At 37.5% G+C, this 26,542-nt stretch overlaps 1 protein-coding gene across 46 annotated transcripts in view; it reads right to left on the bottom strand.

Moving 5' to 3' along the window:
• THRB (thyroid hormone receptor beta) overlaps positions 1-26,542 on the bottom strand; it is a 370,608-nt gene that overhangs the window by 204,534 nt on the left and 139,532 nt on the right. For all 46 annotated transcript variants that reach the window (XM_077991377.1, XM_077991400.1, XM_028843641.2 and 43 more), the window contains one exon: positions 7,311-7,382. The gene's annotated coding sequence lies outside the window, so the exon portion shown is untranslated. The remainder of the gene's footprint in view (positions 1-7,310; positions 7,383-26,542) is intronic.

Below are 26,542 nucleotides of genomic sequence, written 5' to 3'. Positions count from 1 at the left end.
GAGCAATCAACAAAACTCTAGTTGTCTTGATGAAAAATTCTTTCAGACCAGTGATTCTCAAAGTGTAGTCTCTGGATAAGCAACATGCATCACTGGGGAACTTGTTAAAATGCAGATTCTCAGGCCCCACTACAGACCTACTGAATCCGAGACTCTGGCAATGGAACCCAAGACACTGTTTCAACAAACCCTCTAGATGATTCTAACACATGCTTTACTTTGAGAAACACTATCTTAGACTGCTCAAAACTGAAAGTAAAGATTTCTTTCAAGGGCTCAAATCACTTTGCCTATAAGAAGGTCACTTACTTAATTTTTTAAAAAGTTTAAAGGATAAGGCATTTCACACATTCAAGGTATATAAAACAATATTACAGACACCCATGTACCCACCATTCAGATCTGTGGGTATTTGATCCATCACCCTAAAAGAAATAAAACAGCAAAACACTACCAACCCATCTCTCTTTCTCCCCTCTCTCTCATCTCTCACCAAGCTAACTACTCTTTTACAGTTGGTGTGTGTTTTTCCCATGCATGCTTTTATACTTTTACTACGTAAGTGTGTAGGCATCTACTTATTAATGAGAGACTTTGTCCAGGATGTCAGAGCAGAAATCACAACACTTGCCCCAGCAAGCTGCATGGGAAGACACCTGGAGTAGCCAGCAGGCAGTGCCAACCAAACCTGCCCCTCTCCAGCATTTGGTGGGAAAAAACAGGGCTCACATGAGCTTTACAAAATGCAATCAGAGGGGGTTAAAATAAGAAAACCAACTTATACTTATTTAACTGTTGCTGGCTGTAAAAGCTAAAATAAAAAGTAGGTTTTGCCTTGAAGCTAAGGGTGCCAAACACACAGTACCAAGAAAGTTGTACTGAAAAACTTGGTCATTTTTGTGTGAATTACACACACAAGGGATGTGTGTGCCTGCCAGTGTATCATGCACCATGGATATAAAGAGTTCCAAAAGAGCTATGCTCTTTCTTTGGATATAAGGAGTTCTGAAAGAGCTGGCTTCAACTGTCAACACCATAGATGAGTCTTGATTTTGTCATCTGTAAAATGGCATTACCTGCTGTCTTATGGCTTAACAAAAGGGAGTGATGATGACTTGAGTGTTAATTTCTTTCTTATTTGGGAGCCTATAAGTTTATGAAAATATGATTACCAAACTCATAAGTCTACTCCTCCTAAAATTAAAAAATTAAAGTCAAAAAGAAAGAAGAAAAGAAGGGGAGAGAGCAGGGAAGGAGGGAATAAGAGAGAGAAAAGGGAGAACAAAACTTAACTACTATTTCCTCCCCATCCTGACTTTCCTACTTTATCCATCTTGGCTTCTTATGATGACTTCCTACTCATCTTTACAACCGGCTTCTTACGATGACTTCCTAGTCATCTTTACAATTTGTCTTTCTCACATTCTCTTTCAAAATCTGTAATTTAGCCTCTTTATCCAGGTGATTCTAAGGGATACTAAAGTTTGAAATCATTGCTATTGGTGTTATGGAGCCCTAAAAAAAGTTTTACACTGTTGTTTTTGTTTTATGTATGCGTGTGTGTATGAATATATATACAAATATAAAGTGTGTTTATATACATACACACACCTCCGTGTGGTGTGTGTGTGTGTTTAAACACAGTTCACAGTTTTGGATGGCAGCTAATGAATACACACATTCTCCTTGGTCAATTTACTCTACAAATTTGATCATATGCATCTATTTTCTACAAATTTGATCATATGCATCTATTTTCTCCTAGCCCTGATACCATCTCACTAGTATCGAGCTTATCACCACAAACCACAGTACTCAAAACCACCTTTCATCATTCTCCTTTTAATCCGTCATACACTTGGCTACAAGATCAGTCCCTTGAAGCCCCACCTTGACCATTCCTCTCCGTACTTCTTCCAGTAGTTGACTAATTGTGACCAAGTCTGCTAGGTGTTTCTGCAATGTTCCCTCACAACCAAATCCCACTTTCATTCTGGGTGGCAAGGTACCAAGCCACATTTTCCCACTTCTTTTGCAACTACGAGTGGGTAGATGAGATTGTAGATAGAAGTTGTTTGATGGGCATTCTGGTAAGACCTTCTAAAGAAGAAAAACACAGCTAGTAATGGGTGCCTTTTTCTACCCCTCCCCCATGTTGCTGTTGTCTAGAATTTATAGGTGAAGGCCAGCACCCCAGCAGTTATCTTGAATCAAGAGGAAATCTTGAGGATAAAGCCATATGCTAAGAACAGCAATGCAGAATGATAGAAGGTACCTGAGTCCCTACTGACCATAGAACCAAGCCCCCTACTTTAGAGAAAAAAACCTTTTTCTGTTTAAGTCACTGCTTTTTATGGTTTTCACTATGGGCAGGCCCCAAATAATACTTTGATCTCTTCACAAATTTAGCTATTTCTCCAATTTAGCCAATGTATTATGTTGGTATACTTTGCTCTATTGCTTCTCTTCCAAAGAACAGGGGCTTGTGGATAGAACCATCTGAGTTAAAGCCCAGCCTGGCCACTGTGACAGTGAAGTCTTTAGGCATTGCTCCTAACCATTTTAACCCAAGCTTCTTTGTCTACAAACAGGGAATAAAAATAATATACACATTGGGGTGTTTGTTATTTTTCTTTCAACCTGCTTTTACATTGTTAATAGCTCAATAGCACCACGAGGGAAAACATTTGGGGAAAGGAAAAGGAGATAAAACTCAAACCTGGGCTAGGCGCGGTGGCTTACACCTGTAATCCCAGCACTTTGGGAGGCCGAGGCAAGCGGATCACGAGGTCAGGAGATTGAGACCATCCTGGCTAACACGGTGAAACCCCATCTCTACTAAAAATACAAAAAATTAGCTGGCCTTGGTGGCCGGTACCTGTAGTCCCAGCTACTCAGGAGGCTGAGGCAGGAGAATGGTGTGAACCCGGGAGTCAGAGCTTGCAGTGAGCGGAGATCATGCCACTACACTCCAGCCTGGGGGACGGAGCGGGACTCCATCTCAAAACAAAAACAAAAACAAACAAACAAAAAAACCCTCAAACCTGGATATAGTTTCTAACTTGTGAACAGCTCTTACAAGCAGTTTGGTGGATGAAAATGCATATTGTTTAAAACAAAGTGGAAAAATGTCAATAAATTGGGCTTTAACGATCGACATGTTACCCTCCCATTCTCATGAATAACTGGTATCTGACTACACACATGTTACATTAGCCACTTGACCAAGGAAGGAAACAAGAGATAGAAAATAAATAAATAAATTTCAAGAACTTTGGCTCTAGGAGGATCAGTTGCCCAAAGTCCCTGGAATGGAGAAGACATATGATTTATATCTTGATATTTTCCATTTGGTTAAATTGGCTCTTAATGACTTGAAATAGGTCCTTTCAAATGGAATTGCAAAAAAGGAAATTCTGCTCAAACTCTTATATTGTGTAATTTCATTTCTGCTCTCATGCACATTAAACTAAACTGGTTGGAGAAAAATCTCTTGCTAAATTAAATTTGGTTTGATCAGGAAATTTGTGTGCATGTGCAGGCAAAGCACAGTATGTGTGGGTTACAAAAATGTCCTGGTTATTTAAAGTGTTCTTTTTCATGGATGATTCAGTTTTACCATAGCTTCATTAGTGAACTAAATTTGTGTTAATGTGGATTTGTGTTGTGAGTGAAATAGGCTTTGGCCCTTTGTTGGGAAATCACTCAAGTAGTAGACATTTTGTCCTTTCTGAACAAAAATAATACAGCCTCAAAGGCTGGAACATTTGAGCATCTTCAAATCATTCCTTCTCCAGCTCCACATGACTCTTTCTTGCCATTTCCTAACGCCATCATCATTTCCTTTTCAAAAACCTTTTCCTTGCTCATCCCAGTCCCATTTCACTCGTCAGGCTCTAAAATGCAGAATTGGCCCCTGGGTCCCATCTGCCCTGGCCTATTTCCTTAGCTGTATTTCTGCCACAATAATTACCTTCCACTTTACTACCTGACTTCTTCTTCTTCTTCTTTTTTTTTAGATGGAGTCTTGCTCTGTCACCCAGGCTGGAGTGCAAGGGCACCATCTTGGCTCACTGCAAGCTCCGCCTCCCAGGTTCATGCCATTCTCCTGCCTCAGTCTCCCGAGTAGCTGGGACTACAGGTGCCCGCCACCACGCCTGGCTAATTTTTTGCATTTTTAGTATAGATGGGGTTTCACCGTGTTAGCCAGGATGGTCTCGATCTCCTGACCTTGTGATCTGCCTGCCTCGGCCTCCCAAAGTGCTGGGATTGCAGGCGTGAGCCACCACACCCAGCCCCTACCTGACTTCTAAAACTCACAATAGCAAAATTTAAATGAAGTTTTTCAAAGTATTTCAGGGCAAGGAAAGTGCTTTTTAGAGGGTCAAAATGCCCTACTGCAATAACGCAGGTACAGAGCCCATTATTTGATAGTTCTTGATGCTGGCTGAAAGCAAAAAGACTGAATTTGCAAGTAGCCTGTTTGACAGGTACCACTGAAGGCCTGTCTTTCAACCTCAATCACCAGAAGTTCCACTCTGCTAAGATATATGAGAAGCCTGCATTTTATAGGGCATTTAAAAAGCAGTCAGACGAGTCAGAGCAGAGGATTAAAAAAATTATGAAGAATTTGTATTTGATGAATACTGTTAATAGCGCATGTTAAAGTAATGCATGACAAAAATGAGGTTTATATCAGTGAAGTACAGATTACTGAACAACATACAATCCCAAATTAAAGAAAGGCATCTTTGGGACCCCCACAGGATGGGGCCTCACTATGGCATCTCATTTCCCTAGGCAATGAGCAATAAGGTCTTGGATGGAGAGTCAACGACAACCACTTACATGCTCAGCGCCTCCAGAGGGCCCCAAGCTTATTTTCATCTTTCCTCTCTTCCACAGTCTTCCTAATTGCATTGAAATTCTGGAAAGGGACTCAGGAGGGACATTTCTTTTGGGGCAGTGGCTGAAGCTAAGACTATCCAAAACTCTTAGCCTAAGTTCAGATCAATGTGACCCTGCAGAACCATCCTGAATGTGCCAGACCTGGACCATGTCTTTCTATACAATCTTAGGAGGCAAAATCCAGCATAGTTAAAAGGGTAGAATTCCATGTCATCTGGCTCATTAAGGAAATAACATACACCAGAATGGGTATACAACATGTGTAACATTTGTCACACGTTTCTCACTTACGGAATTCTTTATATACATGGAAACGGATAGAGAAGCCCAATACCTAAACAGATAAAAGTCCAGCTGCATGTAGAAACCCAGATGGTTTCTACCCACCAGCACTCCTCCCAGCAGAGACTTTTAAGGGGCTTCTCAGAGCCTTAGAAGCTCAGAGGACCCCCATTTGGAATATGGTGCCACTCTACACCTCCTGGGAGCTACACACTGGGAGGGCAATGATTCTTGGCCTCTGTGGTCAGTGGAATCAAATATTGTCCTCTGAATCTCTAGTCCCAGAACTCCCAGGTCTCACATCTCAGCCACATTACAGGTTTCATTGTTAGGAATTCCTTGAGAGTTTTTTTTTTTTCTTTTTTTTTTTGCTGGATTTGGTGATTATTGAACAAAAAATATTAGAACAGCATGATTTTCAATCTTCAGAAACTCTGTGTAATGACTTTAGACCGGATCCAATAAACAGCCCACATAGTTTTAAGGAAATTGATCAAACTCAAATATTTGGCTACAGTATTTTCATTCACTAAATACCTAATTTATTTTTTCTTTATTTTCCTTTTTGTTTCTATTTTTAATGGAAGTACAACTTATATAAAGTAAAATGCACAGGTGAGTTTTAACAGATGCCAGGTAGCCCATGGTTCTATAAACATTTCCGTCACTCCAGAAAATTCCCTCAGGCCCCTTGCCAGCCAATCCTCTCTTCTCCCCAAGGTAATCACTATTTTGATTCCTATCACCACAGATTAGTTATTCCTTTTCTAGAACTACATAAAATGAATTAATACAGTGTTCATTCTTTTGTGTCTAGTGCCTCAGGTTTTCAGTATTTATAGAAATCTCTTCTTAGTTTCCTTATCTGTAAATCTGTAAATCTGAGGAGAATGCCTTGTAAAAAGAATGTGCAAGTATTGGGAGGTGCCTCCGGTTTCCTGGTGGGAATGGAAGACCTTTGAGGTCACCTTGATTGAGGTGGGATGAAGAAGAGGCTGAGGACTGAGGTTGCAGGAGCTTTCTCATCTTTAAACAGAACAGCTGTCCTTTTCCATGCTTTACAAATTGAGGTCCACTGAAAGATTTCAACTGGGAAAAGGAGAAGGCTATTTGTAAAGATGAAAAAATACTTAGAGAACCATAGGTCTTGAAGATTCTTAGTGATCTCTTTTTCTTGAACATTCTATAAATTACAAATAGTGTTTTCTGATATGAGAACTATGGCTGGTCCTCTCTAGGGAGGGCTGGGAGACAGAGGCAGCCAGACAGGGGGCCCAAGGGAGGGCCTGGGCACTGAGCGCTGTAATACTAGTACTGGTTACAATCAGATAGCACCACCCCAACCCAGGCGCCTAGACAATAGGCCAGAGGCCATGGGCAAGAGGAGACACAAAGACAGCATTCAAAAGGCCGGGCTCCCGCAGCCAGTGAGCATTTCTATAGACTCTGCCAGACCCTGGCCAAGCCTGAATGTCTCCTTATCACCAGAAAGCCATTTTTCCATGGTTAGTTTTTAAACTGCTAAAAATAATAAACACAGAAAGGAAAGTTCCGACACAACCTTATATGCAGAGATAAACTGAAACTGTGTTGTTATAATAATGTAAACAAACTGGATCCTAAATTATAACCCAGTGATCTGAATGGTTGCTTGATATGACCACATAACTCAGGACTGAAAGGCGAATTCAGAAGACTTGCTAGTCAAGTGGATCTTTACTGCACAGGTGATTGTACCTTATCTGACTTGCTGGAACCAATGGGTTATGTAATTCTCATGCTTTTTTTTTTTTTTTTTTTGCACTCAAGGAAAAGACACATGGGAAAGGATTGTTAGATCTTCACTGAGCACAATAATTTTCTGGCATAACAAGTGAAAATGGGCTCTTTTCTCTCACTGCCCTATTACTCTTCTTGAGTGAATTAGTAGCATTGCTTTTCTGTTATGTTTTTAGTTCATTTAATGCTTTATATTTCTTCTGAATACCTATATAGTTCAAAACTACATTAAATAACAACAGCAGCAACACTACACATTAGGAGATAATTCCAATAATGCTAAAAAGGGACAATTAATAGCAAAGATCGCAAGTTTGCAAATAGTCAAGCTGACATCTGACCTTCTTATTCATTAAATCATGTGTGGAACTTGGCACCCACGCAGGACAGCCAACCAGAAGGAAATCGCAGATCTGGAAAAAAGGAAACACAGAAGATAAATATAATTTGTTGTTTTAAAGTTTCCCAACATTTGATTAATCTACAACTGTTCTTATTTCTATATTTAAACAGGGTCTGGTTTCAGAGCTGTCTCTGATTTTGAATAAATGCAAATAGATTTAGATAAAATCTTATTCTAAAGGGGAGATGGTTTCAGGGAAAGGGACTGTAAGAACACATTACAGGCATGGGACAACTTTTGTCAATCTCAGAGATCTACATTTCTGTGGAGTTTTAGGGACAAGACTCAAGAGCTTTGGACTGGCAGTCTGGGAAGATGAATAAAAGGCAAATGTGAACCTCAAACTGTTTAGTCACTCTGTGTTAAAGAGAATCCTGCTTTATCTCAGTGGATAGTTCCTGGAATAGGTCTCAACATATAAAAGCTGCAACTGAGCCGCTGAGGTGGGACACTGCCATATGAAACCTGTGGGGAAGCGATGGGTTCTCCATCAGGGTATGCATCTGAGCATGAAGCCATGGAGCTGTCTAGATTGTGCTAAATGCAATCATATGGTGAACAGTTCTCCCAGGTACAAACAAGACGAGAAAGGCAGCCAAACAGACCACGACACCTGCTATGCCACAGAGGATGTCGCTGAGCGGCTATCTGCGTGGCAAGCGAGAAGCCGCTTTCTAACTAACTGCAGTCCTACAATTTTTGTTGTTGCTGTGGTGAATAACACAGAAATTTTAGAAAAACAGAAGTTAGCAGGGAAAATATGTCTGGGTTCCCACTACCCAAAATATAAACCATTGCTAACATTTTGTCATGTATGCAGTATTTTTTTTTAATTTAAAAAAGGGTATATTTTAAAATAACATGAAGAATGCCTTTTTGTAAATTAGAAAAATGAGAGCATAGGTATAATCTCCTTCATAACCCCACACCAAGCCTAGATTGTGAGTTGGTTTGTATCTTTCAAGACCACTATTTTTCTTTTTTAATATTCACATACATAAACCCATATCCACGGCAATGAACAATGCTTGTGTATTTTTAATTTACCTATATGATATGAATCCCTGTTTGTGTATCTTTTGTTCTACATTTTTGACTCAATATGATGGATGTGGTCTTGAAACATGCTAATCTATACCAGCTCATTTCCTTTAACTGCCACACAACTGAGTAAATATATATTCAGTTGTTGGCTTTTCACCCAATATCCAACGTTTATGGCTACATAAAAGCCCTTGTTATATCATTAAAGCGATTGTTGGTTATGTGTGGGTGTGCATACGTATGTGAGCCTAAGCAAATTTCCTCTGCTCTTGACTCTGGGTTTCTGAAGAAGCTGCCGGGTCTTGTCTCTGCAGTGGTTCTTCCACCCTACGACTCCATGCAGTGGACACTCAGGATGTTAAAAGGAAAAATATATTTATTCAAATGGATTTGCTTATTACTAATTTTCTTCCCTTTTAAAACAACATTAGGGAAGACTTTGGAGTTACATGTATTTATTTTCTTCAAAATTTCTCTGCACTGCCCGTTTCATAAACCTTCAAGTCCAAAACCTTTAACTTCACCTGACCGTTTGGCTGACAGGCAGGAACTCTGACAGTGCACGGCTGAAGACCAAGGCAATTAAGAAGCTTATTCAAAAAGGATTCTCAAAGACCACATTCACAAAGCCAGGAAGGCTTGTGTTTGTAGCAGTTGTTACGACTTTATGGCAAGTATGTGTACCTATACACCATTGCCCCGACATTAATATATAAATGCAAAACTGTATTTATATATGTATTTTGGATGCAAAAATTGGACTTCAATATTTTTTTTTGAGAGTGTAATTTTGATTTAGGCTTTGAACAATATATCTGAACTTGGCTCTGTGAAAAACCCAAAAATTCTCATATAATTAATAAGCATTTGTATACACAACATTTATTCATCACACAATATGAACTGGGTTGTTCTAATTATTTTGTCTAATTTCACATAAGGTAATCCTCACAATGACCGTATGAGGAAAGTATTATAAAGAGCCCCGTTTTCCAGATGAAGAAAGGAGAGGAGAACAGTTAAGCATTTTGCCCAAAGTCAAACAGTGCAGAAAAGGCCAGCCAAGAATCGCACCCAGGCAGTCTGATGTCATGGACCTTGTTCTAAATGATTGAGAACAGATTCAGGTTTTAAAGATAAAACTGCGAAGAGGAAAATGAAACACTGTCACCGAGGTGGCTTCCAAATTTTGCTATAATACAAACATGCGGCGTCTTTTTCATGGTATGCCTCAAACTGAGAACAAACCAAATTAGAGTTCTGCAAGTAGACAAATTGAAAGTGATTTCCCTGTGATGAAGGAAATTTAAAGCAGCAAGTTCAAGCCCCAAACCCTTCCAACGTAAACATACCCATTCTCAGTTCTTCTCTTTAGAAAACTCAGGGGCTGTGAATTTGTTCGTGGCTCAAAGGAGACTGCCCAGTTTTGTTTACACAAGATTCAAAGCAAAAATGAGAATCACTCCCTGGGACAGCTTTAGCTCAGAACGTGTGTTCCTTGCACATTTTTAATAGGGGCACAAATATATTAACAGTGTGGTCATTTTGTAGTTTCAAAGGAATCTGTTTTGTAACTGATTCATATTTATATTTGGAATATAGTTATTTCTGGGTATGAAACAGTTCATTTTGTTAAGCCATTTGACCTGAGGTGAGGTTGGCACTATTTCCCATGACTGCTCCCAATTAGTGCAAATTGAAGGTTAAAGCATAAATAAAGTCCCTTTAACTTGGTTTACTAATACGTTATTTATAAATGGCTCTTGACCTATTTTTTGACAGTAACTTTGTATGAATGAAATTGCACAGAACAAACTAGCAAATACATAATGCATATTTTATTGCAAAGCATTTAAAGGGTTAAATTTAAATGAATTCAATTTTAAAGGGGTTAATATTAGAGCAAAATTAATGCCTTCTCCTCCTCCTCCTCCTCCTTCTTCCTCTCTCTCTCTCTCTCTCATCTCTGGTTTCTCACTAAATCATATGAGGCCTGAGGGCTAGACTGATTGCATTGTATTAGTGGCCTTTTAATTTTTTTGTAAAGTGCTTATTCATTCTTTTAAAGTTTTATTTTGACAGTTAAATAGTATCCCATAATATCACACTTATTGAAGGCCAGTGAAATCTTTTCTTTTGCTATTCCAAATAGGACTACAAAGCATAGCATCGTACAAGTGCCAGTTCTCACACATACAAGTTAAAATATAGAGCAGATCTTAATAGAATTGGCCATTCAAAATGCACATTTTACATTGTGATTGTATTTCCAAATTAGATTCTATAGAGGTCGTTTCAATTTATGTCTATGTCTGAAAGTCCTGTTTCTCCATGTCTTTGCTAATATGTTATTAAACATTATATTTATCTGCTTGATAGCAGATAAATGGAATCCTAGTTAGAGTTCACATATATCTTGGGTAAGTAAACTTGTGAATCTTCTGATATCTTTAAACGTTACTTGTATTTCTTATTGTGTGAATTTTCCTCCCTCTGTTTCCTTTCTTCTTTTTATCCTTCCTTCCTTCCTGTCTTCCTTTCAATGGTTTGCCCAAGGTTTTCTGCTACGTTGGTGGACATTTTCTTATTGATAAGCCATTACATGATATCTTCTAGAGAAACAAATTCTTGTTCTTTTGGCTTTGCTTTTGGGAGTTTTGTCAATATCCTTTTTTTCCCTATTTTTTTCCCTCCTTTCCTCCCTCCCTTCCTTATTTCCTTTCCTCCCCTCTCCTCTCCCCTCCTCTCCTTCTTTTCCTTTCCTCTCTTTCTGTGGTACAATTAACATGAAATCTACCCTGTTAACAATTTTTTTTTTTGAGACAGGGTCTCACTTTGTCACCCAGGCTGGAGTGCAGTGGTACAATCTTGGCTCACTGACACTTCCATCTCCTGGGCTCAAGCGATCCTCTTGCTTCAGCATCCTGAGTAGGTGGGATGACAGGCGTGTACCACCACACTCAGCTAATTTTTATATTTTTGTAGAGGTGGGGTTTTGACATACATGTTGCCGAGGCTGGTCTCAAACTCCTGAGCTCAAGCGATCTGCCTGCCTCAGCCTCCCAAAGTGCTGGGATTATAGGCATGCGCCACCATGCCCAGCTCATAACAAATCTGCTCTCCTGTGATTGCCATGAGAATATGCCTTAGAAAGTTTGTTATGGATGAGAAACACATAGAGGAGTTGACTCACGTCAGTTGTCTCCACCAAGGCCACCCCAGGTCAGCCTAGACCAGCCAAGTCCCATCCATATAAGACAGCCCAGCAAAGATGAGCAGAGTCACCTAGCTGACATACAGCTGACCACAAATGCATGAGTGAGCTCACCCAAGACGGGCAGAATCAGCCAGCCACCTCTCAGACTCATGAGCTACTGAATGCTAATCATTTCAAACTATGTTTTGTGGTATTTTGTTACTATCCCTGGTAATTCCAAATAATGTCATTATGCACTAGATAACTGATAGAGAGCTTATCCTTGTTGCGCTCAAAAAAAAAAAAAAAAAAAAAAAAAGAGAGAGAGAGAGAGAGATAACCACATAAAAAATGATTTAAAATTTGGTAATAAAATTCAGCAAATATCCCTCAAATGCCAGCTGTATGAATCAGGGTTATCCAGGAAAACATAAACCGGCTGAAGTATTTAAACAGAAAGATTATAATGCAGGGGATTGATTACGTAAGTGAAGGAAAGGAAGTGAAGTCGAACAGGGGAGAAGGAGGCATCCAGCAGGAAACCCCTAAGCTATCGAGACAAGAATGGAGGTGTTGATTTTGGAGGCCTGGGTTGGGGTCATTCAACAGAAACTGAAAGCTTTAATTGGCGATTCCAGTAGGAACTGAAGCCACAGAGAAGACACAACTGTTGTCAGAGATGTTGTCTGAGGCAGAGAGAGTGGAGAAGAAATACCCTGACTTCTCCCTTCCTTCAGTCCTCCGATCTTCCTCCAAGGCCTTCCAATGGCTGAACCCAGAGGAGGCACATACCTCAGGAGGCAGCCCCTCAGTGATACAGAGGCAGGGCATGGAGAGGACCTGTGGGCAAGCAGGTGAATACATAGTCATGCTGTGCAAGGTACTCTACAAGGTGTTGCTCAGTGCTTTGTGTGACATCCTTAAAAATAACAGAATCAGAAAAGACACTGGGCTTGACGGTTAGAAAGGGCCCAACTGGGTGGAAGTGAGGGAAAGGATGCTCAGGCTGCAGCAACCGTAGGAGCGAAATGCAGGAAATACCGAGGGAATAGCAAGTATTCTGGTTTGGCTAAGAAGGTTGTGTGGCTGGGAGAGGGAAACAGAGGTAGAGAATGGGTGATGAGGCTGCAAAGGCAGAAAGAGTGCTAGAGCTTGAAAGATTAGGTTCTAATCCAAGTAGATTGGACTTTCGTTCTAAAGGCAATGGGAAATTTAATGGTTCTGAGCAAAGGATAATATAATACCAGTTGTGCATTAGGAATATTAGCCTGATAGAAATTTGAAGGATCAATTAGAGAACGACAAACTAGACTAGGGGTTATTAATTTAAGTGTAGACCTCAGGGAATTTACAACCCTCCTTAAGTAATTTGTAGAAGTTTGTTCGAGCATTCAATTTCCTGAGAGATGGTGCATAGCTGTTGCATGGTTTTCAGTGGAGTCTATGACTCCTGACCCCATAAAAACTGTTTAAGCACCAGAAAGCAAGGAAATCATCTAGAAAGCTTCTATCATAATTTCTTTAATGAGAATCAAAAACATAACAGTGGTAATGGAAATAAAAAGGAGGAAATGGAAACATTTATGAGGCATGGACTAAACACATAATCTAGCTGAACCTGAACAGAAACGAAACAAGCCCAAGAGTACTGAGAGGCTTAACTATGGGTAACATCCATCTGTTATTCTTTTTCTTCCTTCTATAAAATGGAGAAATCAACTCCTGTTTCCAAGATACCATAATGATTTACTAAATTAGAAAGTTCTAAGATAAACATAAAGCATATATATATATCATCACTGCCCTTCTCCCATGTTCACCACACAACTAATCAATTGCAGTCTTTCTTTACTGCTGACTCCAACAACAATCTCTAAATCCTTCTCAAATAGCACCCAGACAGGCATTGCCAACCAGTTTAAGAAGAAACTTAAATGTCATCGCTGCTGTAAGACATTTTCTAGTGCTAGCATTTTTATTAATATTTATTGTATCGCCTGTTCTTTCGTTTCGTAAAGATCTAGTACCAGTGAATGGGTATATTTGGCAGAATGTATTACATACTGATATATATATTTCCCACATGTGGGAAATTTAATCACATACAGTTGGATTACTAACTAAGTCTTATGCAAGTTCATGAATCTATTTAATGTTAATTCAAAGCAATTGACACAGATTTTAACTAAGCTGAATTAGGAGGGAAAACTGTGTTTACGTGAAAAATTACTCTATTATCCAATTATCATAGTAAGGTTTTAAAACCAGCACATGTCATCACAATCAACTATGAGTGACTTCATTGTTTGGTAAATTCTGAACTCCAATCATTGGCAAGTAGGTATACAGTATTGCCAAAAGCCACCTGTGTTTTAAAAGATGGTGACTTTTGGGTTGGCATTCGAATGTCACTAGGGTGATTTTATTTCCTTGGGATGTTTTCTATCTGACATTTGAAAAGACATGTAATTTCAACACAGAACCACAATATAGACAGATTCAGATACGTCAAGTTTGTTTTCTGCTTGTAGTTGATCAACAAGAAAATTATTACTCTCTACTTCAGCATGAAGACTTCGCCTGCTCCCCTCTACATCGAATTCTGAAGTATGACCCGTTCAAACAGAAACAAACATTTGGAAAAAATATACTCACAAAATTGGAAAAAAATCCTCTAATGTACTAAATTCCCAGCAGTAATTATTTGACCATGATCCACAATAAAAAATAATGTTTTAATCTGTAACACATACATACACACATATGTAGGGATATATATATATATATATATATATATATATATGTCTGAAACAAAAGTTCCACAAAATAATATTCTTACTCCTGTGATACACTTGGATACCTTCTATTCCATTGAACTCTACCCTATTTTGTCCTATTTTATGTACTATTTCATTTTTTTAAAAGTAATAACGTGCTAAATTGATTTCATTACTCACTAATATAGCCCAACCACAGTTTGAAAAACACTACTGAAGCAAAATGACTAAAGTACTCTGACTTTATTCACCAATGTAAACATATCCACAAAAGACCAATCCTGAGCAACTTAGCAGGGGAAAAAAAAATCTCTTGGCTTGCTCCCTAGTATCCTGGATGAAGCCAAGGTTTGCTGAGCCAATTTTTGTAGTTTGTGGTTGACAATGACTGAAAACTGAAAGGCAGAGATCAAATCCTCACTTTCCCTCTCAACACATCTCTTCCGCTGGGTAATTTATACAGTGCAAGTATCAAGCTATTCAATTTTGCTGTCATTTACTGTTCTTTTTCCAACAGCAATGGAAACACAGCATCAGTTTACTGTCTTCTCTCTTAGGTAGAATTAGATTATTGTCCCTCCTACCCCTTTAAACAAGGATGGCATTCACCACTTCAGAGTCACTCTTAGAGGATCGCCAAACAAAGCATGGCAGGGAAACTACTCTCCATGAAGGAGCAATAGCAAAATCTGGGAATTGAGGTTGTCAGTCCAGGTTATATACAAGAACACGCTTTATAATGGTTCTTTTGATTGAGTGGACACAATTAGAACTGAATCAACATAATTAATAGTAAAAACAAATAGACACTTTAGGCACGCAGGGTGCAGCGAACTACTCTGTGCCTCAAGTTCTGTAATAGGACAATAACAATGCTTAATTTATAGAGACCAGGGTTAAATTAGTAAGTTCAATATTAAAAATGTATAAAGTGCTTGGAAGAGTGCCCGGCCCAAGAAAGCATGCTATAAGTGTTGTTTTTATTATTATGCTGGCCCTGGGAATTGGCAGATATTGGTCTAGTTCTATGCTGAATCCAGTGCAAAAATCCAGGAAAAGAAGGGATGGTTCTAAGTGCCTCTAGAGTTATGCTCCTCATTTAAAGTGTCAAACTGGGACACTTTTGAGGGCTGTTGGATTGGTTCACTGTATTGATCGTGGGGATGCTTTAACAGCATATACATATGTCATAATTTATCAAATTGTATATTTTAAATACAATTTATTTTATGTCAATGAGACTTTAATAAAGCTAATAAAGTTAGCTTTATTTAATTAAAATTAAATAAAGTTAATAAAGCAGACCAAAACTGAAAGAATATTGAAAGGAGTATACTTCCAGTAGAAGGAGAAAGATCCCAGATGGGAGCTTGGACACACAGGAAGGAAGGATGAACACCAGAAATGGTAAATATGCGGTAAGTATAAATGCGGTAAATATAAATGAATATATAAATGAATATTAACTATTTAAAACAATATAAAAATTGTTATATCTTGTGGAATTTAAAACATGTAGAATCGAAATGTGAGACAATAATACAAAAGGGAGGAGTGGTAAATAAAATTAAGTCCCTTGCATTTTCTGGAAAGTAATCAAAGTCACAATTTATATTATACATTAATAAATTAATGATTCACTTTGTAATTCCTAGGGTAACCACTAAAAGAAGAGTAAAAGAATAAATCACTAACAAGCCAGTAGAGGTGAAATAGTTCATTAATTCAAAATATGGTAACAAAGGAGAGGAAAAGGAACACTAAATAGCTGGGGCAAATAAAATGTCAAAGAGTAATATGATGGATTATAACCTGAATATATCAGTAATTGCATAAAATGCAGATAAACAGTTCACATAATATACATATACTAAATTATTTTTTAAATCCCAGTTAAACGCTGCTTAACTGAGACACACTTTTTATATTAGGATACACAATTTGAAAGAAAAAAAGGATTGAAAAATTACATGTAAATTATATTAATGTCAGATACTGTAAACTTAATGATAAGGGATATTACTAGAGATAAAAAAGACATTTTACAATAGTAAAAAAATCCAATAGAAAGATATGAGTGATAAATCTGAATGCATCTAGTTACTAAGCCTCAAAATATATAAAGCCAACATTGCTAGAACTAGAAAAACAAATAAGAAAATCCACAATTAATGTGTAAGGGTTTAATACACCTCTCTCAGTAACTGGTAGAACAGGCTGTTAAAAATGAGTAAGAACATAGATAAGGATAAGGTGATGAATACATTTGACCTAATAGATCTATTTATAACATTACAGCCAACAATTACAGAATACACATTGAACATTTACCAACATCTATGATGTGTTGATAATAAACGAGTCTGAATAAATTTCAAAGATCAAAAATCAAACAGAAGATATTTTCTGACCACATCATAATTAAATAGAAATCAATAATAAAATAATAACTAAAAATTACACAAATATTTGGAAATTAAGCAATACCCTTCTAATTAACCCATGGGTCAAAGATTAAGCAGAGTGGAAATTCGACAATATTATTAACTGAAATAGAAGAAAACATGCCATCTCAAGTGTGTGAGATGCAGCTAAAGGTGTGACTGGAGGGAAATTTCTATACTTAAATGCATGTATCAAAAAAAAAAAAAAAAAGACAGCCAATGATCTAAGAAGACAATCAATGATTTAAGTATCCATCTCAAGAAACCCTAAAAATAATACCGTATTAGGGTCAACCAAAGTGGAAAGGAGAAAATAACAATTAGTAATACATAGAACAGAGGTGTAACAGAGAAAATCAATCAAGTCAAAAACTGATTCTTTGAAAATACTAATAAAATCATAAACCTATAGCCAGATTTATTAAGATAAAAGAAGAAAAAGGAAAAATTACATGTATTGAATAAAAAAGAAATCACTACAAATCCTACAGACAATAAAAAGATAAGGGGATATATGAACACTTTATGGCAATATTTGAAAATGTCAATGAAATGGACAAATTACTTAAAAAAACCTTACTCAAACAGGAAAAAATAATAAAAATGGGAATGGTACCATACTCATTAAAGAAATTGAATTTGTATATACAAATCTACTCACACAGTACTCTCTAGGCCTAAACTGCTGGCGAGTGAGTTCTACAAAATACTTAAAGGAAAAACCACACCAATTTTACATAGCTCATCCAGGTTATAGAAGAAGTGGGATCGTGTCTCAACTCATTTGATGAGACTCATTTTATGAGGCCAGCATAGTCTTGATCCCATAACAGTATAAGGGTATTATAAGAAAAGAAAATTATAACTAGCATTTTTTATGAATTTAGAAGAATAATTAAAGTATTAGCAGACCAAATCCTGAGATAATTTTAAAAGGATAACACATTAATGCAAGAGGGTTTACTTTTAAAAATACAAGGTTGGTTTAATATTAGCAATCAATGTGAAGCACTCTATTAATAGAAAAACGAAAAGCATCTGGTCCTTTAAATGGGTACATTGATCTATTCATGATAAAACACTCAGCAAACTAGGTGTTTGGTAAATTTTGAAAACTTTACATTTTCCTAATGCCTCAACAGCCCTACAATAGACTGAACACACCCTGCCCTGGTGTCCAGGTTGTACTAGTGTAATAGGGCTGGTCCCTGCCACAAGTCCCCCTTCTTTCCTTCCCCTGAATGTCACCTAGTGACATTCAAACACACCAGTGAAATCCCTCTTGCCTTTTTCTTGTATACGCCTTCCTGACCCCCTAAAGAGGCACCAGTCTGTAGGTCCTCATTCTCTTGGCTCCCCACTTACTTAGTGAGCCTGCTCACCTGGCCCTTCTCCCATGGGGCCTTCTGCACGATGCGCTGTGCTTTCCTTTCTAGGACCTGCAAGCATATTAGATCATTTAATTGCACATGCCTCTCGTATGCATATGCCTGTGCCTCTCATATGCCTTTCCATGGCCTTACTGAAATGATCCTTAAAGACCTCACAAGGAGGATTTACTCTCCAATTTACAACACACTAGGATTGGAAGAAAACGCTCTCAATTTGATAAAACCCTATAGCAAACATGCTAATGATGAATATTGAAAGTTTCCCCTGAGACTAAGAATAATTCAAGGATATTTTCTATAACCACCTCTGTAAAACATTATACGAGAAATCGCAGGTCTTGCAATTAGGAAAAAAAAGACTGAAAAAAGAAGAGATAAAACTGTGGTTATTCTTTGAAATCATAATTGTGTATGAGGAAAACCAAAACATCCTCCAGATAAATTATTAAAACTAATAAGTTAATAAAGCCACACCACTGGATATAAGATCAACATATAAAACTCAATTGGAATTCTATATACCAACAACAAACATTTAGAAAATAAAATTCAGTCACTTACACCATTTATATTGGCATAAACATATCAAATACTTTAAAATGCATTTTTAAAAGATATCCAAGACTTCTAAACGGGAAACTACAAAACTTTACTGAGAAAAAGCAAAAGAGATCAATATATGATCATAGATTGGGGGCCTCAATATTGTAAAGATGTCAATTCTCCCTAAATTAGTATATAGATTCAATATACAGTAATCCCTATCAAAATCTCACAAGTCTTAGGTTTTTTGTTTTTTTTTTTTTCTGGTGGAAATTAGTAAACTAATTCTAAGATGTATGTGAAATAACAATGAGCCAAGAATAATCAAGGCAAAATTAAAAGAGAAGAATATTAGAGGACTTAATACTACTAGCTACAGTATTACAAATCTACATTAATTGAAACAGTGTGCTATTGATGCAGGATAGACAAATAGATCAGAAGAGCTCCAAAGAGAGTACAGAAACAGAAACACATATACCATCATTAATCATTAAAAGTGACATTGCATTGTAGTGAGAAAGGGCATTGTCCTGAATAAATGGTGGTAGGTTAACTGGATACCCATACTGTAAAAAATATTTTTGTACCTTACTTCACATGATACAGGAAAATCAATCCCAGGTGGGTTGCTGGTAAAATGTAAAAGGTGAAACACGAAATCCTCAGAAAGATAACATATGGGAACATATTCATGATTTGGGGGTAAACAAAGTTTTCTTAAACAGGACACAAATAGCATTAACAATAGAGGAAAAAAGAAATAAATAAACAATAAATGTTAAAAGGAGACAATAAAGGAAAAGGTAAGAAATTAGATTATATTAAAATTAGGAACTTCTGTTCACCAAAAGACACCATTATGAGAGTGAAAAGTGGGAAACAATAATTGTATTACATACGACTGACAAAGAAATCATATTCAGGACATATATTGAACTCCTATAAATCATTAAGAAAAAGGTAACCCAATATAAAATGGCCAAAAGACTTGGATATTCTCACACAAGAAGATACTCAAATGCAAATAAACATATACAAAGTGCTCAACCTCATTATCAGGAGAGTGTGAATTTAAAACACAATGAGATATCTATACACACCCACCAGAATGGCTAAAATTAAAAATACTGCCAATACCTAGTATTAGAGAAGATGTGAAGAAACTGGAATTCTCATACACTGTTGGTGAAGTATAATCATTTTGACAGTTCTACAATATCTCCTAAAGCTGAATACACATGTATTATTAATCAGCAACTTCACTCCCAAACCTAACAGAAATGTTTACACATGGTCACCAAAAGACCTGTACAAAAATGTCCATAGCTGTTCTTTGCATAATAATCAAAAGCTGAAAACAATTCAAATGTTCATCAATAGTAGAACAGATTAAAACTTGTAATACAGTCCAATTCAAGTCAGAAATGATAGATAGTCTTCCAAACACAATATTGAGCAAAATATGCCAGACACAAGAAAGTATGTTCTATATTAGGCCATTATATACAGTTCTAAACAAAGCAAAATTGACCTCTGGTTTTAGAACTCCAGGGAGTTCAGTCTCTCCTTTGGGGAGAGGCTGAAAGTGGGTATGAAGAGAATTTTTGCTTCTTGTCAGTATTGTATTTCATGATCTAAATAGTGATTGTGTAGGTGGATTTGTTTTGTGAAAATTTATTAAGTTGTATGCTGATGATTTGTGTACATCTCTGTGTGTACATTTCATTTTAATAAAAATGTTTATTTAAGGTAATTTCTTTAAGAAATATCAATACTTTTTTTTGTACTTAGCATTCATAAGAATACCAACATGTGGCAGGGAACAGTGACGGGACCTACAGCATACATCAGGGTAAATTTCAGACATCTTATCTATTGTAACATGGTGCTGTCACCCTGTGTGTAGTATCTATATGAAATGGTATAAAAGATGAGGCTAAAAGAAACAGCATTAAGTTTTCAGGATTTTCTGTAAATATGCTGCTTAGTATGTTATTCATTTTTTTTTTCTTGGTGAAGAATAGCAGAATTTTTTTCCTGTGTATAGTTGTAGATCAGCACCCCAAATCATGCAACAAATCAGTTTCTTCTCTTCCCATTGGCTTCTAAAAAATTCAGCCCTAAATTTGTGTATACCCTTAGATCAGTAGTTTTCAAACTTTCTTTACCATGGCCACAGACAGAAATTTTATATCATGACCTAATGCACAAACATGCCCATCAATCTGAAACTTACATAAAGATATAATACCCTTACTTTGTGCAATGACCTCTGATATTCTGTTCTCACCTTCATATCTTAATCCGTTAAAAATGATGGGTGCTCACTAAGATGGTTTCAAAGGCCATTAATGTGTTGCAACGAAGTTTGAAAAACATTGTCTTCTAGACAATGGTAAATATTAGGCATTCAATAAAACGTTATTGAATGAACAGTGGTATTCATTTTGTTAATTTGGTCTAAACTCCAGTTTGCTGTTAGCCTTGTTTTCCTTTGCCTTCTCACCTTTTGTTCTTATTTATGTCAATTTCTTATAGTGTATGTATCCTTAGAAATTGTCATACTCTTTTCCAGAACAAGTCCTTAAAAAACACTCTCAAAGTCACACAGTAAATCAGTCGGAGCAGAGACAGGAGAGAAAAGGTCATCCCAAGGCACCCAAGGTGCTGGGAACAAGAAGCTTAACACCTGTAGGACAGACACTTCTTGTCCCACCTCTGTAACAATGTCTGCAGCACTAGGACACATGAGAGCAGATGGTGACTGGGACTAAGTGCCTGGAACTCACCTCTAACCTTACAGGGAACCCTATATACTCTTGCTTTCCATGAAGTTCTCTTGCATTTCCGACAGATGGGAGAGAGTGATCCAGCTCGTTCTGAGAAACACAAAGACACTTTTTGAAAGAGGAACAAAGGGTTCTGCAACTGACAATGAAGAATGGTGTGAGCATCTATGTGCATCACTGTGATAAAGAAGCTCATGGTCTTGAGTTTCCTTTATCTCTCTTTTCAGGGTGTAAAATCTTTCTCAGGCCATTGACATTTTGTGTCAACAGAAGAGCTAGCAAACATGTTGGAAGGAACTAGTTCAGGCATGTGAGAATAAACCTTATCTTTCTAACACAGGAACAAATTTAACCTTAATAAAACTTTTATTTGAAAACATTTCTGTTGGTACTATTACACAAAACTTTCATACAGAAAGTTCTTGGATCACTTTTGGGCAAGTTGCCATTCTGGCTTATCTTCAACACCCAAAGAAAGGAAAACATGTTTTAGGCCAAGCCCCATGGTCCAGTTCAGTAACGCTGTCCCTGTGAGGATAGGGCTGTGGGTTAGAGAAGAGAGGTGAATGCGACTGGTCATTGCTTTAGCTAGAAAGGGTCAAAAATGACAAGGAGTGTAACAGGGCTTAATGGACCAGAAGTCAAAAATGCAGTCTAATATTTGCCTTCACACATGTCTACAGGAACATTGGTTTTAGCAGTATGAAATCAGAAGCAGCCTGCAAATTTTAAACCAGGGTGGTTGGTTTTAAAAGGTCTTTGTGCAGCCATTCAAACTCAAACTTGCAAACTCACAAGAATGCATCACAACAAAACATTAAATGTAAACACCAGGATGAAAAACTATATGCACAAAATATGAATTTCAACCATATTTTAAGCATACACATATACTACATATGCATAGAAAAAGACTTGGAAGAAACACTCCAAAATATTAAGAGGAGCTATAAACACTGGTTAGTGAAATTAAGAATGAATATTCAATTTCTTCTTTATGCTTTTCTTTATTTTTCAAATTCCCACTATAGGCAGAGATTGCTGTGATAGCTCAATAAACAAAGCTATTTTAAAAATGTAATAATGTATTTCTTTATAAACTCTAGTTTTTTTCATTCATTGACAAATATCTGGATAACATTTTGTCCATTTTCTCTTTAACGACATCTTCAGGGGTTAAATTGCAACTCAACAAGGAGAGCAGGCTGGCTGAAATGCAAGAGTGAATCACATGCAAAGTAAAAGTGAAACATGGATTCTTACCCCCGAGTATATTTGCATGAAGAAAAACCAACTTAAAAAAAAAAACCTCTTGTCAGAAACACTCTTTGTCTTGTATATTTTTTTCATGTGGGATGTGTAGAATAATTTAAAACTGTAGTCCATAAGTAACACTAAAGGTTTAGATAGCCTAGCCTACACACAGTCAGTGTAAATGTCACACAGCCATGAATTCCTTGGTGCAGAGTTCCACAGTTCCACAGCAACTCATGTCACCCAGCTGGCTATAAGCAAAACTGAGCAACAGACAAATCTCTGCAGACATTTGACAAGGAAATGAAGGCTGCACAAAGAAATGAGGCTGTCTCTTCAAGCTAGGACCACAGAAAATTCACTGTGAATTAGCAAGCACACCAGCATACATGTCAAATAAAGTGTCTTCATTTTTCACGCGGTTTCTAGTTACTTTGTCACTTTCCTGAACTGTACAGGTCAGTGTGGATACCACCAAAGGCTCAGTGTTGTACTGCCAGGTGCAGGAAGGAAAAAGGCAGGTTAATCTGTTTTATCACTTACTTCTCTGACTTTATATATTAGGCGATTCCATATGATAAAAAGCAAAACGAAGCAAACAAATAAAACTCCTATAAAACTTTGTATTAATAAGCCCCTTAATTTTAAAAAATAGGTTAGTTTTTTATCTCTTAATCTAAATAATGCAACATTTAATAAAGCAGGTATGCATAGCAAATTTTAAATACTAAGATGTGAGCAAGTCATCTCAATCCCTTGCTAAGCATTGCTAAAATTAAAAAAAAAATTCTTAGTAAGGAGGATGGACCTTACTAAGTACATCATTCACAATATGGTAGTCTTGTGCCCTGATTTCAATTAAATGTTTCTATAAAGAATTTTAAAGGTTGCATAGTGTTCCATGGGATATATGTACCACATTTTCATTATCCAGTCTATCACTGATGGGCATTTAGGTTGGTTCCATGTCTTTGCTATTGTGAACAGTGAGGCCATTATCCTTAGCAAACTAACACAGGAACAGAAAGCCAAACACTGCATGTTCTCACTAATAAGTAGGAGCTAAATGATGAAAATACATGGACACATACAGAGGAGCAACACACACTAGGGCCTTTTGGGTGGAGGATAGGAGGAGGGAGAGGCTCAGTAAAAATAACTAATGAGTACTAGGCTTAATACCTGGGTGACGAAATAATCTATACAACAAATCCCCATGACACAAGTTTACCTATGTAACAAAACTGAACTTGTACCCTTGAACTTAAGATGAAAGTTAAAAAAAAGTTAAAGGAACTTCAAATGCTATCACAAATAGGACAGAAATATGTTTACTTTGGAAAAACACACAAGACATAATGAGTGACTAAGAGCAAACCATTGGGTTTTCTTGTCTATGTTGGGAAAGCAAACTTTTTCGACATCTTAGAATGTCTGCCAATCTTAGGCCAAGACATTGGCTACTGAATTTGGAACTGACACTTGGGCTACTGAGAGTACACACCGAAGGAAAGAGAAGGAAATCCGAATGGAAGGGGAGAAGGGGATGAGTTTCGGCTCCGTCTGGATTTCCACTCTCAAAGAAAGGATTACCATGTCAACTCATGAGTAAAAGTGAAGAAGAGCAAATTTCTAAGTTAATTGAAAGAACTTGGTTTGGAAACAAGATTTTGAATCCCTCATGGCTGTGAAGACTTTCCTTTGCATCCACCCTCCAGTGAGGAGCTCACAGAAGACTCAAGATAAAAAAAGTGGATTTCTTCATAAGCCTACATTGATATAGATAAATACATGAGTAAACACACAAATAAATAGAGGAGAAGGGAAAACCCTTCCTCAAGGTAGAATGGATGTTAAAACTAGAGGGTGAAAATTTAAGGAGGAAAAGACATTTATATGGTCTCAAGGTATTTAATCTCACATAACATACATTAATTACAAAGAAGACAATAGGAATTTTCCAATGAGAAAACCTGACAGACAGCACCTTAACCAAGTGATTAAAACTAACGTCCTCAATAATGGAGTAAAGTGGCATCATGTGACTCCTGATATGATGCACTGAGAAGGACACAAGATCATTAATGTGGCATTCCTTCCAAAGGCACATCACCTGAACATAACATTGAGGAAATATCAGAAATACACACTGGAGACGTTCTACAAAATAATTGGCTTGTATCCTCCAAACATACCAAGGTCAAGAAACACAAAGAAAGGCTGAGGAACTGTTTCTGAATAAAGGAGCCTAATGAGACATGACAACCAAATGCAGCATGATATCCTGGAATGGATCCTAATTGGGAAAAAGAATTGTTACCAAAGACATGATTGGTCAGTGGACAAAATTTGAACAGACGATGTCAATTAGATAATAGTATGTATCAATGTTGAATTTCCTGGGTTTGATAACTGGGCTGTGGTTATGTAAGAGGCTGTCCTTGTTCTTAGGAAATACACAATGAAACACTTAGGAATGAGGACATAAAAGACAGTAAGGCGGGTGACAGAGACTTAGTAGCATAAAAAAAGCATTTTCGCTACACTGGAATTCCTTCCTGGCTCTACCAGAGAGAGGCCAGTGAGGTCAGGCCAAATGGTCAGTGAGGCTCAGTGCATTCACCTGAAGGGAGAAAGGGTGTACACAAGGTATACTTATATTAGTAAAAACGCATGGTAGAGTCATCTGTGGGTCTGGAGGAGTTTCTATAATCTTAGTACTTGTATATCTGAGTCTAGCTTATCATGGAAACTCCTAAACATTAGCTATCTGAAAAATACATTCATTCTATTCCAATGGTTCCCCAAGTCTTAACTCATTTTCAACTCTAAAGTCCAGAGTCTCATCTAAATATCATCTAAATCAGATATGAGTGAGACTTGAGGTATGATTCATCCTGAGGCAGAATTCTTCTCCAGCTGTGAACCTGTGAAACCAGACAAATTATGTGCTTCTAAAATTCAATGGTGAGAAAGACACAGCATAGACATTCCCATTCCAAACAGGAGAAACAGGAAAAAAGGAGAGGGTGAAGGATCTCGAGCAAGTCGAAATCTAGCAAGACACATTTAATCATACTTTAGGATTGAGAATAATCCTCTTTGGTTTGATGCTCTGCCCTTCAGGTCCACTAGAGTGGTGGAGGTACAGATCCCAAAGCTCCAGGTGGTCCTGAACAGCCTCAAAAGCTTCCACAGGACAGTCCTAGACCCAAGACTTTGGTGAAAGGCTGTCTGGCCTGTTGAAACTGAGATGGTGGCCCTGATGATCTCTGAACTGTCTTTGCAGGCTCTTCTCCCCTTTTCTTAAGATTAGTACATGCTTACAGCCAAATAGTTCTATGGTCCAGGCCAGTCAAGTCTAAGAAATCCAACAGGCTTCTTTCATTCTGTCCTGCTTTGTCTGTCTCCCTTAGTTCTAACTGGCAATGTCTTTGCTGATATGATCCCATTCTATCCTGGCTTTGCTAAGACCCCACTAGAACTGCCCTTAAAGTCTCTAATTCTAGCACACACCTCAAAACTCTTCCAGCCTCCACCCCTTGCTCAGTTCCAAAGCCACTTCCATGTTTTCAGGTATTTGTTACAGCAGCACCTCAATTCTTGGTACTAAAAAAGTCACTAGTAGTGCCAAGTCAGACATGATGGTGAAAACCATTTTCTCTACACTGGGATTCCTCCCTGGCCATACAAGAGGCCAGTTGAACACGCAAAAAAGAAGAAACAAAC

The sequence above is a fragment of the Macaca mulatta genome, chromosome 2, assembly GCF_049350105.2.
Source record: "Macaca mulatta isolate MMU2019108-1 chromosome 2, T2T-MMU8v2.0, whole genome shotgun sequence".
NCBI lineage: Eukaryota > Metazoa > Chordata > Mammalia > Primates > Cercopithecidae > Macaca > Macaca mulatta.
This window is presented reverse-complemented; position numbering and strand designations above follow the sequence as displayed.